Source organism: Tenrec ecaudatus, chromosome 11 (genome assembly GCF_050624435.1).
Source record: "Tenrec ecaudatus isolate mTenEca1 chromosome 11, mTenEca1.hap1, whole genome shotgun sequence".
Lineage (NCBI taxonomy): Eukaryota > Metazoa > Chordata > Mammalia > Afrosoricida > Tenrecidae > Tenrec > Tenrec ecaudatus.
Window position 1 is genome coordinate 72,334,318 of NC_134540.1, and position 25,364 is coordinate 72,359,681.

General features: G+C 49.8%; 1 protein-coding gene and 1 pseudogene across 1 annotated transcript in view; one reads left to right on the plus strand and one right to left on the minus strand.

Moving 5' to 3' along the window:
* The window catches only part of CRACDL (CRACD like), a 123,248-nt gene that overhangs the window by 70,964 nt on the left and 26,920 nt on the right, over nt 1–25,364 (minus strand). The gene's annotated exons all lie outside the window — the stretch shown is intronic.
* Nucleotides 16,145–16,633, plus strand: LOC142460770 (transcription and mRNA export factor ENY2 pseudogene; annotated as a pseudogene).

Here is a 25,364-nt window from a genome sequence, read left to right on the forward strand (position 1 = left end):
TTGCTAAGCATGTAAAACATGTTGAAGATGTAATTCCACCAGAAAAGGGTGGTATAATACTGGCACACAGTAGGTGCTCAATAAAGAGTTGTTAGCTGAATGAATGAATGAATGAACAAAATCGAACCAGGGGTACTTTATCACCCACACTCGCTAGAGGAGGGAATGACACCTGTAAAAGATAAAGTGGCACCAACTACCCATCCATATTCTCCTGAGCCCACCTAGCAATCCAGGGCCTCCAGGAGGGTTTCTTCCACAGTCGTGACTTGGCTAGACTCTGGCACATTGCCTTGGCTTAGTTCTTCATGTCCCATCGTCTTCCTTTCCACACCAACTGCCCTACAGCCACAGGGAGTTGAAGTCTGGGAGCCCCTCCCCGTTCTAGGAGCAAGGGAGCATGGCTGCAGCATGCTCCTGTTCCAGGCGCGTCGTTGCTGCCCTCAGCCACGGGCAAGGCAGGGCAGGGAGGCCTCCTAGAGAGGACAAAGCAGTGGCCACAAGGCACTGGGTTACTTCTTTAAAGAACTATCTTCACTTCATTCGAACTCAGTCATCCATGAACTACACAGCATAATTTATAAGCAAATAGTCTCTTATGTAAGATAAACCACTATTTTCTGAAAATTACTTAAATAACAGTTGAGTGGCATGCAAAACCTTTGGAAATGAGCAGACGGATAAGTTATTTAGTTAGAAATGTAGAGGGCGACCCAATATAATACAAGTATGCATTTGTGTGCATATGGGCTGGTACATACACATACAGGCTAAGCTTACACAAACACCCAACCCACCCCACTGCCACGGAGTCAATTCTGACTCATAGAACATGGTTTCCAGAGCTATCAACCCTGATGGGAACAGAACGTCTCATCTTTCACCCATGGAGTGGCTGAGGGGGTTGAACTGTAGACTTCATGGTTCATCATCCAATGCACACCCAGCAGCACCACCAGGGCGCCTAGCAACGTCCCTGAATACAATCCACACATGCTACCAACTGACCGTGGCAGCTTTCACAGGAGTAAGCTGTTTACCTTTCCAGAGGTGAAGGTTTTCACATGATAATTAAAAAGCATTAGTTTAGACATTTTCAGGTTTCAGAGAAGGGGGGGGGACACCTAAAAACCTATTAGAGACATCTCTAAACCCATTATTTCAAAAACAGATCAGCATAAAAGCTTCAGCCATCATGAGCTTAATTTATAAATTATGTTTATATCATTCTTAGAGAAATATAATAAAGGTTCATTCCAAGGCTGAGGGCTGTCTTGCAAAGATAATATCGGGCTTGGAAACTCTGAGTGTGGGTGAGCAAGACGTGCCTCATGCTCACGGCAGCATCAACACGTGAGGCTTGGGACACGGGAGCCGAGAGCGCAGGGAACCTCTTTACAAGGGCTGCCTTATTTTTAACTCTGCAAATCTACTGAGTCCATAAAGCCCCTTTATTCTATGCCCGTACACAACCTAATGACACCAAGAAAGTTCTTCAGGCTGAATTTTTCTAGGCCACTGCATATGTAAATTTGGCATTTCTACAACCCGGCAGGTGCAGAACCAAGTTCTTTATTGATTGTAAGGAAGAAGAGGCACCCCAAAGCCTATCAACCAGAAGACATAGCCCCACTCCCATCCTGACCCATTCAAAATGGACACGAGCGGATCCCAAGGCTGAACAATGATTAGTAAGGAGGCTTTCAGAGGTCAGTAGCAATGAAGGTGACCAAACCTGCACAGGGCTTCCCACAGGACAAGGCCCCATGCTCGCTGGAGTGCTCCCACTGGCGGGTTACGGTGCCTGTGCTACAGAAGAGGAGAGGGAAGCTGGTGGAGGTGGGAGGGTGAGCTGGCTGGCTCGCCTCTCCAAGCATCCCGTACACTACCATGTGGCAGGTGGGCCCCTCAGAAAAGGCAACATCAATCTCACCAAGCTCATGACCACCTCTGGACCGACACAGGCCTTTTTGGTGGCATGGTGGGAAAAGCGCTGGGCAGCTGACCAAAATGTTGAGCCGTGTGGGCCCGCCAGCCATCCCAGGAGAGCAAGATGTGGCGTCCACTTCCATCAAGATGACCAGCCTTTGAAGTCCTACAGGGACAGTTCTACTCCATCCCTTGGGTCACTCTGCGTCGACTCAACAGCAGTGAGACTTTGGTTCAGCAGACTGGGAATTTCCCACTTGGGGAGGAAACGTGATTTGTTCATTTAAACCAAGCAAATTGATGTGAATCCGGCCATACCTTGACGTCCCACGACACTGCATGGGCCTACCCACAATGCACTGAGAACAGCTATTCGGTTCTGCTCTGCAGGTGCTGGAGTAATTCCAAAGGCCTTTGGGTTGACCTCTTTGGCCTCAAAGTATACGGACTATACCATGGGGCTCCATGTTACAAATCTGAGAGCTTGACAGTGAGATGCCCTGGGTACAGAGTCCTCTCTCTTCCCATCTCCCTCCACCCTCTCTCCTCTCTCCCTTTTCCCCTCTCTCTGGGTGTGCATCATAAAAAAAAAAAAAACCAAACAAATGAAGTCATTATTTTGCTCCCCAGTCCACATCATTCAAGGTGGTTAACCTGTGCCTGAAGGGAGGGAGGTTTAAACACATATGCAGACCAGAACACATGAAGTCAGATGCTGACAGTCCACCTGTATACTACCGGTAGAGGCCCATGCCCTGGTCATCATGGGATGGCCTGCCCTCTCTCCCACATCTTCAAGTCTCTCCCTCCACCACCGCTTTGCCCTCAGGGCCCCCCACTCAGAAGCTCTAACCTGGGGTCAGGCAAGATGCACTGGTAAAAGGTAGCCATCTTCCTGAACGTGGGGTGCGTGTCCGGCTCTTTCATCCTCCTGGACAACAGCAGGGCGCCAAGCAGACCTTTTCTGACCTCCCAGGGATGGTCGAGTGCCCCCAGGACACCAGCAGGTGCTTATCAAGAGCTCCCTGTCCCTGTATCGCCCAGCAGCTCCAGAGGGCCTGCAGCACCCACGGGTCACAAACGCGTGGGCTCCTGCCAAGCCTGGCCACTCCTGAGGCCCCGAGAACTCCTGGGCAGGCCGTGCAGGCGCCCAGCAGTACAAAGTGCCCGATACACATAGGTCACTTCCTTATTTCCCTGCAAGTCCCAAAGGTCGGGGTGAGGTAGGTGGACTCCCCAGGGAGTTGGTCAAGAGCTGTCACCTGCTTCTCTCTGATTGGAGAGGCTGCGTGAACTCACCACGAATGAAAAACAACAAACGTGGGCTTTGTTTTATTACACGTATTACAGCAGCGAGCCAAGCGGCCATACTGGATGGGGTTGCTTGCCCTGGGAGCCAGTAAGCCAGAGTTCAGGGACAATTCGGATGGGATTCTGAGTCAAACTCCAAAGCCCAGTGCTCCCTTCGCTTGCAGAAGCAGCCAAGCACTGCTGGCCCTGCCTGGGTGGGTCCCTGCTCTCCGGGAAGCCACCGGCTGTGGTGGGCTGTGTTCACCTCTGCTCCTGCACGGCCTCTCTCCAACTTCAGCTTCTTTTCCAGTCTTCTTAAAGGCCCACGGTGCTCCCTCGGCGCCTAGACCTTTCCCGGGACCTTTCACAGACTCCTTCCAGCTGACACCTGGTCACCCCACTCACAGCGCAACCATAGGATTTCCAATGAACCCCCTGGGGCACACCTTGCAGGTGCCTTGGGCCACGCCCACCCAGGGAGCAATCCCCAGAAACCCACTCTGAGCACCTAGTCTTCCAGGAGACAAAGGTGCCTGGCCCGGTTGCCATGGTGAGGAGCTCTCTGATTACATGCAGCCGCCGTTTCAAAATAATAGACTCCTACAAGCCCCACCTGACTCAAGTTCAGCCAAAGTCGAATGGCTGCTATCCAGGTATAGTCAGCAGTTTCCAGGCAACCCCTGGGGTGTTGACAGAGTGCCCCGACAACAGGGGTGAGTCTGTATTCTGATCCTGGAGAAGCAAGACAATCAGGCAGCAAGGGTGGTCTGCAGGTGGTCTGAACATTCCCTAGCTGTCTTCCAAAATGAACTCTGTATCTATATTTCCAGTCAAGTGATTTATAAGTTAAATATAACAAAATGTTGAAATGTATAGAACAATGACAAAGGCAGTAGAGAAGAAATCTGTGTGTATATACATATATTATCTATCTATCTACTATCTATCTATCTACTGTGTATCTAATCGACCCTGGCTGATACACATGGTTAAGCACGTGGCTGCTAACAGAAAGGCTGGTGGTTTGCATCTACCCACAGGTACCGTGGAAGAAAGGCATGCAGATCTCCTTCAGAGAAGCCAGCCACTGAAACCTCGGTGGAGCACAGTTCTCCTTGGATACACAGGGGGGCGGCCCTGAGTCAGACTCCACAGCAGCTGGTTAAGTTTTTCCAGACTTTGGCTGCAGGAGTCCCACGATGATGCCATCATCTCCTGCTGCTAACTTAAAGGTGGAAGGGCCAAGTCCACTCAGAGGCATCTCAGAAAAAAGGCCTGGTGATCGACTTCCCCCCAAAAGCAGCCCTGGAAAAGCCTGCGGAGAAGAGTTCTATTCCATGGCAGCTGGTGGACTGTATGCTTTCACCATCTGCGAAGATCCACCACCTCTCCCCCAGCAGGGGGACGTGGTCACAGAACACCTAAGCCAGAAACGCTCCGGAGCCCGGGACAACCAAACTCACAGGCCAGTGAGACCTCTGTATCGTGAAGTTTATAAGTTGCCGCAGAAATTCTTTTGTCTACGGGCTTCGTGATGGGATCTGACCTGCTTCGGCCTGTGGGCTCCTCTCAGTAAGAGGAAAGGGAAGGGATGCTTATGAAGCACTTACCAGGCCCCTGACAGTGGACAGTAGTTCTCACTTAATTCTCACAACCGCCAGGGAACAAAATGGCACGTCTTCCTTTTGCAGGTGAGAAAATACAGCATCGGAGATGTTAAGAAACTCCCAAATCACAGAACCACTAAGGAGCACATCTGCACTTCAACCGGGGTCTGTATCATGCGAGCTCTTCTCCTGGCAGCTCATCCTCAGAAACCCAGGCCAAGAGTCGGAGTGCCCGGTCAGATACAGCCTTTGTGACTGGCAGCCTGACAGCACGTACCCAAAACCTTCACAATGCCCATGCCTGCTGATGCCGTCATTCCACTTCTATGAATGTCTCCTACAGAGAGCATCAAGCACTCCTACCACGGTACCCCGAGTTCATTGTAAAGCCGATCGATAAGACAGTCGTTAGGGTGTCAGGGAGCAGCCACAGAAGGGGATGTCACACAGTCCCTAAAACCCATGCCCCAGAAAAATTACTGACCCATCTGGGAGCATGATACACTGTGGTTAGGTGCTGCCCCGTCAATTCCAACTCATAGTGCCCCTTTGCACAACAGAACAGAGCAGTGCCCAGTCCTGAGTCATTCACAACTATTGTTACGTTTGAGCCTGCTGTGTGGGCAATGTGTCCACCAATCTCCTTGACCATCAGCCTCCTGTCCACTGCCCTTCTCCTTCACCAGGCATGATGTCCTTCTCCAGGAACCGGTCTCTCGTGGTCACGTGCCCAAAGTACATGAGACGAAGCTTCACTCTCCTCCCTTCTGAGGAGCGTCCGGCTGTCCTTACTTCTTCTGGCAGCCTATGATGTTTCCAACACTCCCTGCCAACACGACCACTCACATGCCTCGGTCCTTCGTAGGCCTTCCTAATTCCTTGTCCAGATTCCACATGTGTATGAGGCAACTGAAAAGACCATGGCTTGGGTCAGGTGCATCTTTTAAAAATAAGCATTTTATTGGGGGTTCTTGCAGCTCTTATCATAATCCATCCATCCACCCATTGTGTCAAACACATTTGTACGTATGTTTCCATCATCATTTTCAAAACATATTCTTTTTACTTGAGCCCTTGGTATCAGATCATTTTCCCTCTCCCTTCCTCATGACCTCTTGATAATTTATAATTTATAAAATTTTTTTTTCATATTTTACTCCAACTGCTGTCTCCCTTCAACCACTTTGCTGTTGTCTGTCTCCAGAAATCCATAGCAAGCAATCGCCACGGCTCCCTGAAAGATCCCTGGGCAAGCCCACTCAGCTCCCGACATGTCCTGTGCTGCTCTGGAGTCCATGCTTGCTCATCACTGTCAGCAGCTGTCACTCATCACACACACACACACACACACACACACATTACTGTCAGCAGCTGTCACTCATCACACACACACACACATCACTGTCAGCAGCTGTCACTCATCACACACACACACACACACACATCACTGTCAGCAGCTGTCACTCATCACACACACACATCACTGTCAGCAGCTGTCACTCATCACACACACACACACATCACTGTCAGCAGCTGTCACTCATCACACACACACATCACTGTCAGCAGCTGTCACTCATCACACACACACATACACACACACATCACTGTCAGCAGCTGTCACTCATCACACACACACACATCACTGTCAGCAGCTGTCACTCATCACTCACACACACACACACACACATCACTGTCAGCAGCTGTCACTCATCTCACACACACACACATCACTGTCAGCAGCTGTCACTCACACACACACATCACTGTCAGCAGCTGTCACTCATCACACACACACACATCACTGTCAGCAGCTGTCACTCATCACACACACACACACACACACACACACACACTACCACCTTCAGAGACTGCCCAAGGTATAGATAGGCAAATGCTAAGGAGAGTTTTCTACAAAGAAAGATTCATCCTTCTCCACTGCTCCCATCTGCTGTTTCCAACAGGAGACACAGACTCAGCCCTTCTGTCTCCCCAACTGTGTCTATTGAGCCATCTGAGAGAGGGAAAACAGTGTCCCAAAGACTCCAGCCTGGCTCTCCCCCCAACACCCACCCTGGCCTAGCCAAACAGCAGCTGGACAGCTTGTTCTTCACGCCACTACCTGGGGTTCAAACAATCTGCAAACTAAGCATCTGATGAGCTCGAACCACGGATGCAGGGATGCTGTGCAAACATCACCCAGTCTACACGGCTGCATCACTGAAGGGCCTCCCTGTCAGATGCACGCCCGACCCGCCATTCCCATACACCATACACAAGGGGAAGGGGGTAGGTGCAGAAGAGAGTGTAGCACCAGCAGAGAGCGCTTCACTCAGCAGATGCAGACCCAACGGCAGAGGAAGGCGCGGCTGCATGGCCGGGTTCACGGTGGTTCTTCTTGTTACATTGCTGTCAAGACCATTCCAACTCCTGCCCACTGCACCAGTGCAGAGCAGCAGGTGCTCCAGAGGGTACCCAAGGCCTGTCGTCCCAGGGCCACCCATCTTTTGGCTTGTAGCCAGGTGTTTCACTGTTTGCAAGGCGCCTTGGGCTCACGGTGAGTTCGCAGGAGGGATAGGACTAGTCATCTGGCTTGTCCCTGCATTATTTCACACAAGACATGCTCCCAATGCCACAGCCCAGCCAACGACCTCACCCCTCTCAGCCTCATCATCTCAGAGCCCAGGGTCCTTAAGGCCACCTGCCAGGCTGCTGGCTGACTCATTATGCGTGGGGTGAGGCAGGTGCCCACTCTCCCCAGCAGAAGGAAGCGGGGCAGGTCCCAGCTGAGGGAGCAGGAGAGAAGGAGCCAGCCTGGGACAGTGAGTTGTATGGCAACCCTCGCTCAGCTCTAGGTACTCAGCGGACCTCCTACCTGCTCTTCAGAATGCTGCCAGGCCCTCCTGAGCGAGGCACCTGCGTACATGCAAGGGATTCCACACAGGAGCACCAATCATCGCTTAAAAATAGCGTGGGGCAAGAGGCTAAAGAAACAGGCTGGAGCACCGAGGGCGGACACAAAGAGGAGTGCTCGAAGCAGGCACCTGCACTCTCAGAGGATAAGCATGACAGCCCAGTCAGCTAAAGAAACCACGCACCTGTCCCCCGGCAGGCTGGCCCTGCGGAGATCTGATTACAGAGAGTCAGCTGCTGCCAACAATCTCCCCTCGTGCCAGGCTCTTCAGGAAGGCAGGAGAGCCCGGGCTCTCGCTGGCAGCTGCATCAGGTAACTCGCTGGACAAATCTGACGTCCAATGCCGTGCAAAGGTGGAAACAGCACCTGCCCCTTCTGCCCCGGAGAAGGCTGTGGGGGCTGCAGGGAAGCTTTCCAGCATTCTTTTTAATACCTTGAGGTGCCCTGAGAGGGAAACCCATGGGCAGAAGCCAGGCACCTGCCTCACCCCAGGTGGGCAGTCTGTGTGTGGGGAGGTTGGGGCTCTGGTTCTTAGTGGCAACAGCCCAGTGAGGGACGAGGGCCTGATAGTGAGCACCGTCAGGCGCCTTGTGCAGGGAGCACGAGGCTCCTGTCTCTCAGAATGTGCTGCAGGCCAGCCTCCTTGGGCACATATGAGGAAGGCATTCGCCGCCCCCCCCCCCCCGACAGAATGAATCAAAACAAGCACTTTTACCAGAACACCCCCTCTTCCCCCACCCTCCCCCGGTGATTCCTAAATACAGTGTGAGCACTGCTGCCTTCAGATTCCCAGATCAACTGCCTTGAGTCCATTCTGTCCAGGGCTTCGAACCAGTTCATGCCGGTTCCACCCCCTACTGAGAATTTGCACTGTCCACCCAGGAGCACGGAATCAGAAGATCCTCTGTGTATGTGTGTGGGTGTATTGGGGGGGGTGTCTGTAAGAATCACCTGGGCATCTTGTTAAACTGTACACTCAGACGCGGTTTATGAGCGCTGGAAATGAACATTCCTGCCAACGAGCTGAAGGAGAACGAACCGCGCAAAGCCCTGCTTCTGACTCACAGTGCCCCACAGGGCGCAGTGGACCCGCTCCATAGTCTCCAGGCCATAACGAGCACACTGTCACTTCTTTCCCCCAGGGAGCCAGTCCGGAGGTTCAAACTGCCCTCCCTTTTGGTCAGCACCTAAGCACTTTCACTGCTGTGCCCCAGCACGCCTCCACTTTTACAGGTCACTAGTTCCCAAACCTGGCTGGACCTACCCGAAGAACTTTAAAACTGCTTAGTACTTAGGCCATGCCTAGCCTGAGGGCTGGTGGTGAGACCCAGAGGTCAGAAGTTCTTAAAGCACCCCAGGTGATTTCGGTATGCAGCCAGGGTGGAGGGGTGTCAGGACACCTTGGAGGATGAACCTTCGTGCTATTAAGTGAATCCTTAATAGCCTGGGGAAACTAAGGGCAGAGTGTCTGCTCACAAGGACACAGAATTGCTAAAAAGCTTGGTATCTGTATCAGCCACGTGCTGCGTCTGTCCTGGCCTGGGCCTTTGGTGGTAGAGCTAAGCACACAACATCACTCGAGGTGTGTAAGGGGTGAGGGGGAAGGGGAGCGGCTGTTCCAGTTGACCCAGCCCACCACTGAGAGATGCTTCTTAAAATATAGGCAAAGCCACAAAGGGCCATAGAGTCGAGGCTTTGCCGCACTTGAAGGGCATTCCCCCAGGAAGGGCCTCAGGATACTTTCCAGCCCAGTGGGGCCAGGGTACAGGAGGGGTGATGGATCTAGGACACCCATGTGGGAGTGCGGAGCACACAGTTCCAGCCTGACTGCTACAGAGCCCCTGGGACAAGAAGCCTTTCCTCTCAATCACTCAAGGTCATATGAAGGAGAACAGCCAGACTGTAGCCTCTAAGAAACGGGAATCCCTGCAGGACGTTCCAAGACAGAAGGTGCATTCTTTTTGAAACTCATGGTGGTGCAGCCACCCCATCCCTAGGCTCTAGCGGTCAGAGGGACCCACGATCCTGCCTCTAACAGAGATCAAAACACCCAAGAATCTCTAAGATCCTGCCAGGAGCAGACTCCTTGTACACGGTGTGGTCCAAGTCATGATGCGGGGCTAAGATGGTCAATGCTGTCCCACCCCCATGGCAAGACTACTTGTTTCAGGGACAGGCACATAATCGTTTAAAAGCAGCATTTAAGGAAATGTGAGAAGAGAATCTCTCTCTCTTTTTTAATCTGAGAGGAAGTGAGTCTGGAAAGCAAAGTTAAGAGAAAACCGACCGAGTCGATGAAAGAACAAGTGAGCACGCATGAGGACTTGGGTGTCCTAGATCCAGCTGTGCCTGAAGCCGGCAAGGCTTCCTGACTTTTCAGTTCCATGAGCCCCAGAGTCCGTGGCTCTGGTTGTAGTCAGAACAAGCCTTTGCAAACCTCACTACAAAGAGTCCCAACTACTTCCCTGGGCAAACAGGCTGGCTGAATGCTGCCAAACTATTAAGATCTATATTAAGATCTGTAGGCAGCTTCAGGATCCCTGTGCCCAAGCACAGTCTGGGGCAGACGACAGAGAAGGTATCAGTAAAGAAAGGCTCCGTGAGGTATAAATTTACCCGGGGCAGCTGCAGAAACCCCTTGTAGGCAGGCTGCCTTTGCCTCGCTCAGCAGTCAGCAGATTAACCAAACGCTGAGCTTCCTCTCATCCAGCGGGTATCTCATGGCTGTATGCTATCCATCAGGCAGGCACCAACCCAATGAAGGAAGAGCCAGGGCCTTCGAGTGAGGCAGACCCAGACAGAACTAGGTGGTGGCAGTAAAACGTGTGGCTGGAAAGAGCTGTGGAGGGTGCTTAGGACAGGAAGTCTTAGGTGATTCACAATGGTGTCCTGAGCCTGGTAGGAACTGAGCAGGAAAATGGTTTTCATGCTTCAGAAGTAACATGGACAGCAACAAGGGAAGCCCTGACACCAACGACACCTGCAGAGGTGAGGATGGAGGCCCTGACGGGGCATGTGCTTCTGCTGGCATGAGCGGCCAGCAGTCTCTCCCCTCTGGACACCCTGTCCCTATCATCCACCACCCAGAACTTAGATGGGACCCACTGGGAACTGAAAACACCAGGTGGCCGAGGTAAAGATGGAAGTCCTGCTACCCTAGTGGACGGGGCTCAGAGCAGACCGGAGGCTGAGCTGTGGAAACCCAGTGGTACTCAGCGCTCTCACTGCATGCTGCTCCCACCGGCCCAGACCACCGTGGGAAGAGCACACTTGTGGAATGAATGAGAAATGGCTCGACTCCATCTTCAAATCAAGGGATAAGCCTGGGTCTGCGTGGCAGGCAGCACTTCCACATGGTGTCCGCACTCACGTCCTGGTTCTGTCACTTACTGTCCCAGGCCCCGGTTTCCTAGCTCTAAAAAGGGGAAATGCAGGCTGCTGTGAAGGATTGAATGAGATGATGTCATGTTAAAATAAAGTAGAGCGCTAATAGAAGGGATTATTGTGCACTGCTAATTTTGGCACTTTAGAAATGCAGCACATGGCCACCCACCTCCACCACCTCCACGCAAAACCTGTGCTGGCTGCCCCATCCCCAACTCATTAGGATTCCGAAAACAGTGCCACCCCGCAGGAGCTGCTCGGTGGCTGGTGGGCAGCCTATGCCAGAGGTGAGGCGGCAATAGGCAGATTTAGAGATGCTCCAACACAACACAACTGTACACACAGGCCAGCAGAAGGCGTGTCCATGGACTGGAGCCTAGTGCTAAAGGAGGGCCAGGACGCACGCAGTAAGCTCCTGCTGCTTCTTGCCAGGGACGAGCAGCACTGAGGCCGAGACAGAGGCAGGGCCAGCAGCACACTCCCTGCTCTCGCTAAGACAACTAGGAAGCAGGCAGCTGACACAGTGCACAGAAACAGAGCGCAGCAATGGCCAGATGGAGACTGCCACCCATCACAGGCCTTCGCCAAAGAAACCCACAGGACTGGAGGCAGGTGAAAAAGGGGTTCAGACGGAGGGGCTGACCCTGAACCCCAGCTGGATGCCTGGCCTTACCACCGGAACACTCCTGCCACACCACTGCCACCTAAGCCAACATGAACCAAAGGAGTAGCACCAGGGTGTTGGTCCCTTCCTCCAAGCACCTGAACAAGGAGCGAGTGGGCCTGGGCCTTCCGGGGTGTGGTGCCAGGTCACAGGTGCCCCTCCCACCTCAACCCTGGGAACAAGGAACTATGGAGTGGGCTGCACCTCGCAAGAAGGGTGGTAAGAGGGCAGATGGCACAGAAGGGCCTCAGAGCAGGGGCAGGGGCAGCGTGTACTCCGACGTCTGTACTTGGGGGCATGTACAAGACACCTGAGAGCTCAAGTTCAGGGACTGTACTTTCCCAAGCTGATGGTCAAAAGAAGGATGGGTGGGGGTGACTCCTCAGCTGCAGACATACATTTCTATGATCAGACTTTTATTCTAATTATGAAACCTCCCCTAAGAACATTGTTATGACTCTTGGCTGTTGCTTTTCCCTGTTGGGAAAAGACTGTTTTTCACTCAAGGAATTTCTCTCCCCACCAATCGCCTCTGCCTTGGTTTAGAGCAGTGGTTCTCCACCTTCCTCATGCCGAGGTCCTTTCATACAGTTCCGCTTGTTATGGTGACCCCCAGGCATAGCATTATTTTGGTTGCTACTTCATCATTGCAGTTTTGCTACTGTTATGAATCAGGCGATCCCTGTGAAAAGGTCATTCGACGCCCCCTAAAGGAGCCGTGACCCACAGGTTGAGAACCACTGGTTTAGCGGAGGGACAAGTGGGAGTGAGACACGCAACTTGTTCATACAGCAGTTATGAACTTCCACTTCGTGCCAAGGAGCTGCTAATGTAAGCAGGAAAGTGCTGCTGTTGGGGGTGAGCCACTGCATCCTGGGAAAAAACAAACCACCTCCGCAGGGAAAAATAATAGCCGAGAGCCATAATGATATGCTTGGGAGAATATTTACACTTCAGGATGAAATAATGATCATAAAAATATGATCAGTTGTGCAATCAGAATTTTAAAATGCAGACTTAATAGAACCACTTATGGGAAAAACGTAAACTGCCGAGGAGAAACACGGCTTCTAGGAGCTCCAAAGCTCACAGGTGGGACAGACTGAAGCCTCTGGGTGGGACAGACTGAAGCCTCCGCTTCGCCAGTCACGTGTCAAGAAAGAAATGGATGGAGGCTGACAGGTCCCCTAACGTGCCCCAGGTCTTGGACTGACTTAGTGACAACGGAGCTCTCTTCACTGGTCCAACAGGAACGATGCCCCGGCATTCAGCATGGTTTCCAAAATTAACCATCCTCATCATAAAGCTGAAGGCAGGTGACATCAGCAAAAGTGGAGAGAAGACCTTCAGAAGCCGCTCCTTCCTAAAACAGGTGAGAAAGCTGGCCTGGCGGGCGAGCTGCGCGCCGCTGGTTCAGTGCTCGGGAAGCAGACAGTGGGCTGCAGCAGTCAAGGGGCCTTTGCCCCAGGGGCACAGCTGATCTCAGGAGAGGGGGCCAGGAGGGGCGAGAAACTGCCCTGAGGGTGGCGTCAGAAGGCTGCAGCCACCGGAGAGGAACGGATGGGGCGGGGGCTTCTTGCAAACTCCCATCCAGATGAGCTGTGAGGACTCTCCCGGCTGGCAGGTCCCTGGAAAACCACCCCACTCTGACCTCGAGCTGGCCTGGGGTGAAAAGACGAGCTTAATGGTTGAAAACAATTGCAGGCAATTATTTCATTTCCCTGCTTCCGGAGGCTTCAAATGCAAGCTGGAACAAACAAAAGGCCAGCCAGAAAACGTCCAAGGAGAAGCCGGCGTCCCTGAGATTTCACGGGGTCCTGCGTGGGACTGTGCACACGGCTCAGCAGAGACTGGGGAGGCCGGCCTGCTCACTCCGGGCAGAGCGCCCGACTCTGTGCCAGCAGGAGGGGGAGATCAGGAGAACAGCTCGGTGTGGAAGCAGGGTTCCAACAGGTGCCCTGAGTCCCACAACCAAGCCGGAAAGATGTACAGGTTTTAGACCAATCCCACTGTCATCGAGTCCGTTCCAGCTCACAGTCATCCGGGTCTTAGAAACGGAACCTTTACAGGAAGAGATGGCTGGTGGGATTTAAGTGTTGATCCTTCCGTTAGCAGCACAATGCTTAACCCACAGGTCCACCGGGGCTCATATTCAGAGTCTCTATCCAGTCATTAGCCGATCACTATGCCAACCACTGTAAAGAAAACCAAAATCCTCACCAATGTGGACCAAGAGATAGCATCATGATAAACAGAGAGAAGACTGAAGTGGTCAGGAGTGCATCTTGCTTGGATCCACAACCAAGGCTCAAAGAAGCAGCAGTCAAAACTGCAAATGCTATACTGTATCGGGTAAATCTGCTGCATAAAACCTCTTTAAAGTATTGAAGAGCAAGGATGTCACTTGCGGACTAAGGACCCAAGCCAAATATGGATGTGAAAACTGGACAGTAAATAGAGACGACCACAGAAGAATTAGTGCATTTGATGAAGGATACTGAATAGTGAAAGTGCCATGGAAGACCAATTTGTCTTGGAAGGTGTACAGCCAGTAGGGACAGCGAGACTTTGCCTCGTGTACTCTGGACATGTTTTTAGGAGAAACCTGTCCCTGGAAAAGGGCATCATGCTCGGTAACGTAGAAGGAGAGCAATGAAAGAGGAAGCTCCCCTACAAGCTAGATCAACAGTGTCTGCCACAATAGCTCAAACGGAACAATTCTGAGGATGGAGCAGGACTAGACAGTGTTTTATTCTGTGGTGCACAGGGTCCTTGTGAGTTAGCACTATCTTGCCGGCCCCTAACAACAACGCTACCCAAGTACAGATGGCAGCGGTCACATGTGACCAAAAAAAGCAATAAGCAAACAACTCAATCTAGGAGGGGGGAGAATCTGATATCCACAGTTGCTACCTTATATTTGTAATAACAGAAAGTTATGAGACATAACTCTTATGTTTATTTTTAAAAATAAACAAGAAAATATAGTCCATCGACAAGGGGAAAAGTGATCCACAGAAGTGTAGACATTGGAATTACTTACACATAGGGCTGCTGACAGTATGATCAGGAGTTCAAAACCACCAGCCACTCCGTGGGGAGAAAGATAAGGCTTTCTGCTCTGGTCAAAATCAACTGTCTCTGAACCCCACAGGGGAAGTTCTACTCTGTCCCATAGAGTCACTGTGAATTAAAATCAAGTCAATGGTAGTGAGGTTAGTTTGGATTTCGGGTTTTTAATGTTTTTAAAACTAAAAAGTGACAGACATTCTAGAGTTGAAATAAATAAGTGAATTTTAAAATTCAATAGAAGTTCTCAATAGTATATTTAACCTGGGCAATTAAGAATAAGTGAACTTGAAGATGTGTTTTCTGAGATTATTCAACCTGAGGAACATAGGAAGAAGTAGTTCTGGAGTTGATTTCAGTAATGATTGTACAGCTCTTCTTGATATGACTGCACTATTGAATTGTATGATATGTGGATTATGTGCCAATAAAACTTTTTCTAAAAAGAAATAACAATGAAGAAATATGAACAGGGTCTTTCAATTTTGTGAAATCTCTACTCAGGGATACAAATGTATACATATTGAGAGTCTCAGAAGGGGAGAGAGAAAGAGATGAAGAAATAATAATTTGAAGAACTAAAACTAAGCACTTCCAAAATTGAATGAATCATTAATCTGCACACCCAAGGTCAACAAATTCTAAGTAGTATAAACTCTTAAGAGACCTGAAACTTAAAATACTTAATAAAATTGTCAGAAGCCAAAGACAGAGAAATAAATCTGAAAATAGCAAGAAAAAGTAACTCATCATAATCTATAGATCAGGGTCCTCAAACTTTTTAAACAGGGGGCCAGTTCACTGTTCCTCAGACCAGTTGGAGGGCCGGATTGCAGTTTAAAAAAATATATGAACAAATTCCTATGCACACTGCACATATCTTATTTTGAAGTAAGAAACAAAAGGGGGCAAAAACACTTGGCAGGCCAGATAAATGTCCTTGGTGGGCTGCATGTGGCCCACAGGCCGTAGTTTGAGGACGCCTGCTATAGATCTTCACTACAATTAGTAGCTGACTTCAAATTATCATCCCTAAAGACAAAAGATGGGGATGAAATATTTATCAATGAAAAATTAAGAAGAGATGTTTCCAGAAAAACAAAGCTTGAGATACTCTGTTCACTAGCAAATTATGCCCTCCAAAAAATTCCAAAGGACACGAGACAATCTCAAATCCATACATGAGAAACAAAAATAAATGTATACCAAAGTAAATAGCAAAATGGCAGATGTAACTCCTACCTTATCAATAATTACTTACACTAAATGTAAATAAACACGCTCTGTGCGCTTAGGTGCCCGAGCTCCTGAGGGTCTAAGTCTGGGCAGCCGAAGAGTGTGGTTAGCAAGATGAACAAAGATGCGCAGATGAGAGCAGCAATTAACCAAAAGTTGATAGAAACTGGAGAAAGAGAGCGCCTCAAAGAATTGCTGAGAGCTAAATTAATTGAATGTGGCTGGAAGGATCAATTGAAAGCACACTGTAAAGAGGTAATTAAAGAAAAAGGACTAGAACACGTTACTGTTGATGACTTGGTGGCTGAAATCACTCCAAAAGGCCGAGCCCTGGTACCTGACAGTGTAAAGAAGGAGCTCCTACAGAGAATAAGAACATTCCTTGCTCAGCATGCCAGCCTCTAAGATTGGATTAGATCATGTTGTTCTGTGGTTCTCTCTGAAAGTGAAACTTGCCATACATTAGAAATCCGTTTCCCAAAATAAAATCCTTTTTTGTATGACGTTATACAATTTTCAGTAAAAAAAAATGTAAATAAACACTTCAATTAAAAATGTAAGATTAGTATAATAAAAATGATCCAACTATATGCTGCCTATAAGAGACCTGGTCTCAGTTAAAAACACAAATAAATTGTAAATAGTAAAAGGATAGAAATACAATATACCATGCAAATAGTAACCAAAGAGAGCCAGAGTGATTACTAATGTCAGGGGGGAAATGGATATGCAAAAATCAGTAGATAAAGTAGGAAGAGATATGATAAAAGAGTCAATCAAGACATATCATTTCTATACCTCCGAGGGGGCTTCACAGAGCTGTGGGAAAATAGGATTTAAAAATACATGGAACTTGTCCATGAACTCTTTGAAGCACCCTGTATATACGCCTTCCAACAAAGTCCCCAAACACTCGGAGTACAGCTGCCAGAAATGAAGAATTCAGCAGTAATAGAGTCGTCAGGACCTCACTTCAATAATTGATAGAATAACTAGACGGGAGGTCAGCAAGGAAATAAAAGACTTGATAACATGGCAAGCCAGCTAGCCTAAAAGACATCTCTGAAACACTCACCCAAAGCAACAGAGCAGAATCGTGTCAAGGGTACATTTTCCAGGATGAACCCTACGTTAGGACATACATCAAGTCTTGATAATTTTTTAAAGACGCAAACCATACTATCTTCTCCCACCATCATAAAATGAAACCTGAAATCAGTAACAAGAAAATTTGGGATATGAAGAAATATGTGTACATTAAGTAATACTAGTAGGTCAAAATCAAAATCACAAAAGAAATTAGAAGATATTTTCAGATAAATAGAAATGGAAAATTCCAGAAACCCAAACTTACAGGGTCCTGCCAATGTTGTGCTTACAAGGAAACATAGCTATGAATGCCTGCACCTGAAAGAAAGACAGACCTCCAATCAACAGCCTCACCATTCACTTAAGGAGTTGGAAAAAAGCCAGCTTAAACTCCAAGCAAAATGAAAGACATAATAAGAAATGCATGAAATCGAGACTAGGCAAACAATCTTCAAATAAACTAATAAGGGGTTCTTCCATTTTGTTATTTGCATCTCGTTGTTTGTTCTTTTGAACTTTTTATTGTGATTCGGGTGGCTGTTTCAAAGCAAATTGGGTTTCCATTCAACAATTCACACACTCCTCACTCCCGGACACTGACTGCCAGCCCCACAATGCACCCGCACTCTCCCCACTTCCTCCCTGTGCGTTCTATTCTATTTCATTCCCGTTCCTTCCTGCCATCTGCCCTGAGCAAATGCCGCCTGGTGGGTCCTAGGTGCTTGACTATTCTCAGAAGCCTTGGTGATACTGTGGAGTAAACACTGGAACATTAACCCCAAGTTCAAGGGTTCAAACCCACCAGCTGCTCCATAGGAGAAAGAGGAGGCTCTCCGCTCCCAGGGTCATTTAAGGAACAGTGTGACAGGGTCACTCTGAGTGAGAATCTACTCAGTGGCAATGGGCGTGGCTAACTGTTCGAGGGTGCACACTACCTTCCTGGTGTTCCTGTTCACCTTAGAGCTCTTTCTGTTGTTTGGGTGAAAGTTAAGTCTATTAGTGTTGAGTCCTGGTGGTCACACATTGGACTGGTAACCGCAAGGTCAGCAGTTCGAAACTACCAGCCTCTCTGCAGAAGATGAGATTTCTAATTCTGCAGCGTTGTAGCCTCGGAAACCCTCAGGAGCAGTTCTACCCTGTCCTATGGTCGCTATGAGCTGGAGTTTCCTCAGTGGCAGTGAGTTTGGTTTTGTAGGGTGTAGGGTGATGAAAATAGATCATGGTAATACAACGTTCTTTTATGTATGAGCTATATTTCATTTTTAACAGTGACAGGGGTACAAATCAATACAGTGGAGTTCTCTGGACTTTTATCACATGGATTTTATTTGAAGATGTTACATAGACCCCTTTCCTTTTTTGTTCCTTCCTAAAAGCAGGTCAGAGACCTCCGTTCTACTTCAGCTACTCCAAATTTTTTCTATCCTTAATTGAGAGCTCTTGCTCCCAGTAAAGTTGAAAGAATGTGTCAGACTAAGAAGAAATATGGAGAGTCTAGAGCGGGAAGCGCAGTGGTTTCCGCACTGGGCTAAGAAAGGTGGTTCAAACTCACCAGCTGCTCCGTCGGGGAAAGATGAGGCTGCCAGCTCCTGTCGACATTTACAGACTTGGAAACTCCAAGGTGCAGTTCTCCTTGGTCCTGCAGGTGTCCCTCTGAGTCAGCATCAGCGCAGTGGCCGTGCTTTGGTGTTATTTTAAACAGTGTGGTCATCACTTATTTTATAGGACTACCAGCCTAGTCCCAAGATGTTGGATACTGAAAAAGTCCCCAAAGCCCAGTCCGCTTCATCTTTCCCCCACTCCTCCGTGAGTAGCACATTCCCTTGCATCTCTGGGTTCTGTGAATTGCTGCAGTGTCGCACAGAACTTGCAAAAGTCCAAGCTCACACAGGTGCAGGCTGCAGTTCAGTGTGAGGTCTGCAGAGGTAAACCGCATGCTGGGGCCCGGGGAAGTGCTCCTCTGTGGGCTCTTGCCAGTGCTGGACCCGCACCCTCCACTGCCCAGAGGACTCACGTCACAAACAGCAGTATGGGATTGAAGGGAATCCTGCGGACAATTCCTCACAGGCCAATCCCAACAGATCTTCTCCCACCTTTCCAACCAGACCCATTCAGTCAAAGGTCGCTTGGTGGGAGTTACATGATGCAATCACATTTCACTTGATTAGAATTATAATAAGAATTCTATTCTCCACTACTCCTGTAAAAAGTTAGTCTCAGACACCTACCCTGTCCTGTAGGGGCGCTGTAAATTGGAATCGACCGGGTCAATAGCAGTAAGTCTGAGGGTTTTTTGTTTACCTCCTGACGGTGTCTTATTTATGCATGGATGGCCTGGGGCTTCTGGCAAGGTGTTTCCAGTAAGCGACTTCCTAGACTTCCTACTAATCTTCAAAGCCGGTTTTGCCTCAGGCCACTCCAGAAAAGTTCTCTTTCTCCTCTTGGCTGCAGGATATTATTTCTTACGTCCATTATAACTAACACAGTCATTAAACAAGAGTGCGGTCTGATCCACACCTTCCACTAAGGTCAGAGTTCAACCTCACTCCATTCTTACTTGTTAGCAAGTGATGCCATCCAGAATAGGGCCACGGCCACAAGCACATGAAATCCAGAATTATGTCTGGAAGAGCATTAATTAACTCACTAGAGAGAGTGCAAAGGTGGTATTATACACACACACGCTCTTGATTCATAAAGAACTCATAAAATAGAATGAAAAAATTTCAATTCCATTGAAAAATGAGAAAGGGATATGTAATAAAAATTCATGTGATAAAAAATGGTCAATAAGCATATGAAAGTGGTCAGCTCCTCTAATAACAGAAGTTACCAAACACGAGGATGCTGGAGATCTTAAAAGGTGCTATTCACCACTGGCAAGGGGGTAAAAAGGATACAGCTTTCTATTTGGCCGCGTCAATCAAAATGTTTAATACATTCAGCCTTTGACCCAGCAGTTCCATTTCTGGGAATTTCTTCTGCAGAACTATTCATAGACATACATAAGCTTCCTGCAGTCTGGTTTGCATGAAAACAATCAGATATAAGTATCCTTTGCTATAGAAATTGCTAATCAAATTATTTTAGAATAGTATGGAGTGGTCAAAAGAAATGAGGAGGGTCTATTTACCGACTTGGAATAATATTAACTGATAAAAATCTGCAGGAAATATAGACACAGCATGAATTCATTTCCAAAAGCATACATGTAAAAACCTAGAAATATCTGCGTACGTGAATGCACTCCATAGAATGAGGTGGGCTAATCAGAGTGGACACAGAAACTAAGAGGCTCCTCCCACCTCCCACTCTTCCTGAACTTGCTCTCCGACCTGTCATCTTACCACCTCCAGAGGAAATCTGAGCCCTAGCTTTTCCCACCTCTCTGAGACAGACAAAGCGCCCATCTCCATTGGCCTCAACACTGCTGCATAGTCGGGTGATGCAAGCGGAAGGTGGAGTTCTTCCGCTGTGAAAGTGTCTACAGCGCCCTGGGCAGAAGAAGCCCTTGGGAGGAGAAGATGCGTGGCTGCCTCCCTCCCAGGTTTGCTGCCAAGAGCCCACCCACCTTAGCCCCTTCAGGCCTCCAGCTCTGCACACCCCAGCCTCCCGCCAGGCACCACGACCCTTGACCTGGGCCTGGACGCCCTGCTCCCGACAGCTGGATTCACGGAAACGTCCGGGCCCGAAGGCCACGGGAAAAACAACGGCCAGGATAACCAAGGGTCAACTCCTCTCACAGGAAGGCATACGGAAGGGCCTGGAAGGGGCCACAGCAGCGGGTCTCCAGTGAAGCGTGCGTGATGTTTTACAGTTTTCCCACAGCGTTTGGATTTCTTCTGCCACTTGCTCTTGTGATTACGAGGTAATTAAAAACAAGTCTCCTGCGTCTCTTTCTGAACCTCATCCTGAACAGATTGTCTTTTCCTGAGGAAATTCACACCATCAGTGAGCCTCGCCAAGGCTCTGAGTTGGCACCTAACCGTGGCAATCACCTGGAATCACTGGAAACTCACCGTGGCATCCCCTGGGGAACCCTCCTGGAGGTTCTGGTTTCACTGGGAGCAATGGGCTTGGGCATCCGCGGGGGTAGGAGCTCCGGGGATTCTAATGGGCCCCAGCCACACTCACCTTCTCCTATGCTTTCCTCTGACTTCCCAGTTGTGTCCCCACCCCTCACCGCCTCTCCCGCAGCAGGGCTAGAGAGGGCTGCAGAGGTAGAGGACTCCTGGCTGTTGGGTCCAAGGCCGGGAGGCTGGGGTGGACATGCCGCCAGAGGAGTAGCATCCACTCCTGAGCTGAGTTGTGTGGGACATTTTTAAAGTGGCCCAAAAGAACCATGGGGGTCAGCGTCTAATGCAGTGGTACTCAACTTTCCTCATGCTGCGACCCTTTCATTCACTTCTTCATGTTGTGGTGCCCCCCCCCCAATCATCACATTATTTTGGTTGCTACTTCATCACTGTCATTTTGCTACTGTGATGGATCGAGCAGCCCCTGTGCAAGGGTTGTTCGACCCCCAAAGGGTCACTAGCTACCACTGCTTCTTACCTACTGTTTTATGCTCGCTCTTAGATTTAATTTTTACTTTATCTTCAAAGGTCTCCCCTATGCGATACTGGAGGCGTGGATGCATTTTTGAGCCGCGTGCCCCCGCCCCCCAGCCCTGGCTAATAGCGTCTCAGGGAGTAAAATGCCAGGATGGTGCCAATGATGAAGGCATCCGGCTGCGGAGTACTGTGAATTTGAGGTGTGAGTCCAGAGCCACCCCGAAGAGCAAGGTCTGGTGAATCACTTCCCCCCAACCTAGTTACTGAACATCCGGTGGAGCACAGTTCTACGCTGACCCACGCGGGGTTTTTCCTGAGTCGGAATGAACGCAGTGGCCACTGCACTTTCCAGTTAAGAGTCTAAGTTCAAGGTCACGTCCTTGGACTTGGCAGGCATGCTCCCCAGCGGCACCAAAGGTTTTGCTGAAGAGAAGTCTTGTCAGTCCGATTCTGTTGCTTTTGGCAATCTGTTCCTTCTTTCCAGAAGTTAAAAACAATTTTTAAAAATTTATCCTCACAACTCTGAGATCCTACTAGAACGTGCTTTCACCCAGGTGTCTCCCTTGACTGGCAGGCTGATCGTGACTAGGGAGGCTAGGGAGGTGGGAGGTCCAGAACTACCGGAGACAGACAGAGTTTATTCTGGGTTCAAAGTCCCTGCATGTCTGCTAACTCCTGGGCAGTCATCCTTCCTTGTTTCAGCCTCCTCCATGTCTGCTGCAGGAGCCTGAGGTGACCGCGGGCAGTGCAGTCGTTTTCCCTCAGACCCTGGGACCAACTCCCAGCAGCCTACCCAGGCAGACTGGGTAGAAGCACAAGAGGGGTATGTGTGGGGTAGAAGGGGCTGGGAAGATGAGTCACCGCCCAGGCACTCCACATACAGTTCTCTCTTCGTTCAGCTTACCAACGCAGACGCTCCAGGCTCCTCGGTGGTCCCGTGTGGCCTGTTGCGCTTTACGGTCTGGAGTCTGGCACCTCTGCTCTGGTGGCCTCATCAACTCATTTGGTTTTCACCTTCTAGACACTTTTCTGAATTTGGGTTTACTTTGAGGATATTGAGACTTCATTGCTTTTTGCATGATGTTTTGTTGGGACCCAGAATGGGCAGAAAGTCACGTAAATGGTTAAGTCGCCATCTTCAACTCCTACCTCCTCAGACTTTCATGAAAGCAAAGGTCTGGGGAGGACCACAGAGGCCACCCAATCCAAATGCCCCATTAGAGAGGGGAAAACAGGTGCCCGTGACAGACAGTGACTTGCCCATGGTGCCCCAGAATGGTCAGTGTGGAGAGAGGACCCCAATCAGGGGCCCCACCACAGCGGCAGTGTCCTTAAGCCAAGACCACAAGACTGCCCAGCTTTGTTTCAAACCAGGAAACCAGGCAAAGGCTTCAAACAGAAATGAGTGGCTGTCCTTGACCCTAGCAGGACTGTGGAGCCAGCAGAGCTGGTCTGCCCTCTGTGGTACTGCCCCATGACTTGGTGACTGCGAGAAACAACCCAACCTTCCCTGAAGGAACTACAAGCCACCCCCCGGGGGCACGTGCCAGGTGGCTGACCCAGCTTTTGCATCATCCCAACCGTGGAGATGACGGAGCCCGGCAGTGTGCATGAAGCACACTTCTTCTCTGTTCAGGGGAGGGGGTGTGGGGCCGGCAGAGTCACTACTTCCCTCTTGCCGGGGGAGATCAAGCTGCCTGCAAACCATCTGGCCTGGGGTCTGGAGCTCATGAGTTAGAGACCCAACCACACAACATAAATCCTTTGATGAATTTGGACCAACCGAGCTGGACAGAGCACTTTCCAGCAGCAGCAGCAGCAGCTCTAGATCAAGCCATAAGGCAGACGTCTTTGCAGCCTGTCATAGGTTCAGGTCGGCAAAATGTTTGCCCCAGCTCAGATTCGAGACGCCGTGTTTCCCAAACAGAAAGCCAACTTTCTAGGTGTTAAGGAGTGGGAGGAAGGAGGAGGGAGCGAACAAAGTGTCCCCATCACGTCTATAAATAATTTGGCTACAGGACCATTGAGTTCATGACAGGCTAAATCAGGAGGCGCTTCAACATTAATGAGAGCTGAGGACCAACAGCGCAATCTCAGCACACCAAAGGCGCAGGAAGGAGAGGGAGAGGGGCTATGGAGGGGGCCAAATAGACCAGCAACAGAGGTGAGGTTGCCCTAAGATGTAACGAGAGATCTTAGGGCTACCTGAAGTCACCCACTGGGGGTGTAGGGCGGACCCTTTCAGCTCATCTTCGTATATGAGACTCACCCACCCCCAGCACCAAGTTGACCGCTCTGAGCCACTCTCTCTACTAGGAGAGAAAAGGTTTATTGAGGTTTTCTGAGACTGTAGATCTTTACATAAGAAGACAGCTATCTCCCTCAGAGCTGCTGGTTCCCACCACTGGTTTTATGATTAGCAGCAAATGCTTAACCCATAGCTCCACCAGGGCTCCTGATATTAGGTGAAAGCAGGTCAATCGATAGAATGTGTGAAGATAGGTAAGGAAATGGCTTGAGGAAATGTTCTCCAATGGTTCCAAGCCCCTCCCCATCCAGCCTCTCCTTCTATGGCATTAAGAGCCCACACCACATGGCCAACATGGTCTTACATCAGTTATTTCAACAGTCACTATCTCCCTCACCAGACAGGAAGCAACTCAAAGGGCTTGGGACCTGTACCTAGACGTCTTCATGAGTCTCCTGTCGGCCACTAGTTCTGGGATTCTATAAAGGCCTATGTCCCCTTTCATAACATTTTAACCAACATCTCCTAGTGTTTAGACAGTGGCAGGGCAGGTCCTTCCCTCAAACCTCTGGGGCAATTATGACACGGCGTGCAGGTGCCAGGGTAGAACAAGGAGCTCTGAAGATACAAAGGGGAGCTGCTTGGCCGAGAAGAATGTAAAAGCTAGGCCAAGGACAGACAGATGGACCCATGCTTCCAGTCAAATTCATTCACTCATTCATTCATCCATTCTCTCTGCGTGTCTCTTTCTGTCTGTCTCTCTGTGCATGTATGTGTTAGGACAGGTGAGGAAGGGGACAGGATGCCAAGCACAGGGAACTTCACAGGCCTGGAGCGCAGTATCCTGGACGTGTGCACTGTTGCACTGAGATGAAAAAGGGCGCTAAACTAGAGCCATACGCAGACGGACATGAGATGCGTCAAGATTATTAAGCGATGCCGAGGTGTTTAGAAGCAGCCCTCGGCTGTTTCCCAAAAGGCCGGCAGTTTGAACCCGCCAGCTCCTCTGCTGTGGAAAGACATGGCAGCCTGCTTCTATGAAGAGTTACAGCCTTGGAACCCTCGGCAACCCCGGCCTGCAGAATAGCTCGGTGTCCGAGACGAACAATGGCAGCAGGAGAGGGGTCGGAGCTCTGTTCTAAGGGAAGGAGGACACTGCAGGGGCGTCAGCAGGGGAAAGCGGTGGTCAGACATGAGTGGTCGAGGTGACAGGCTGGAAGAGGGCAGAAGGCTGGGGTGGTGGCACAGGAGAGAGAGGAACAGGCTAAGCTGAGGGTCACCTGGAAGGAGAAGAGAGAGGCCATGGCACCTCAAGGAGGACTGGGAAGTGAGGGAGAAGAGATGAAAGGCCCAAGCCCAGTTTCACATCTGGGCAAGGGAG